This window comes from Rutidosis leptorrhynchoides, chromosome 2 (genome assembly GCF_046630445.1).
Source record: "Rutidosis leptorrhynchoides isolate AG116_Rl617_1_P2 chromosome 2, CSIRO_AGI_Rlap_v1, whole genome shotgun sequence".
In the NCBI taxonomy this organism is placed as follows: Eukaryota; Viridiplantae; Streptophyta; class Magnoliopsida; order Asterales; family Asteraceae; genus Rutidosis; species Rutidosis leptorrhynchoides.
The window spans coordinates 670,219,751-670,220,331 of record NC_092334.1 but is presented as its reverse complement, the minus strand read 5'-3'; positions in this window follow the sequence as shown (position 1 = coordinate 670,220,331).

Here is a 581-nt window from a genome sequence, read left to right as displayed (position 1 = left end):
ACATAGTCCACTAACTAGAAGTTAACATCATAATTATATACTTTCCGGTGAATTAAACAAAGACAATTGTCGAATTAAAAAATTGAATACATATTAAACACATAATACCTGTGAGAAAAAAGAAAGAGGGAACATTGCTTCTGGTGGCAAATGTTGACGGTGGTCGGCGATATGAAAAGACAGGGGAAAGGGTCATAAGTACATACGGAGTGGTAACTGTGATTTTGACTAATTTAAAATTTATATATCCACCGAGTTAAACAAACAATTTTAAAGGATAGGCGGGAATTAGATATTTGGATTTCAAATAGCGCTAAAACAATAAATAGACAGGTTGACTGTAAAATGAGCAGAGTAATATATGTGGACCACTTGTCCATAAGTTAACAAGACCGGTTGTGAAATTCAGACCGGTTGCTATATTAATAAAATGGCAGATACACTCTTTCTAGACCTGTTTTCATATAACCCGTCCACATAAAGAGGTTTACTTGAGTTATTATGTAGTAGTGCTTGTAGCTCAGTTGATTTCAAGATGATGAATGCGTTATAGGATGGTGATTTTTCTAATCTAAGTGGAC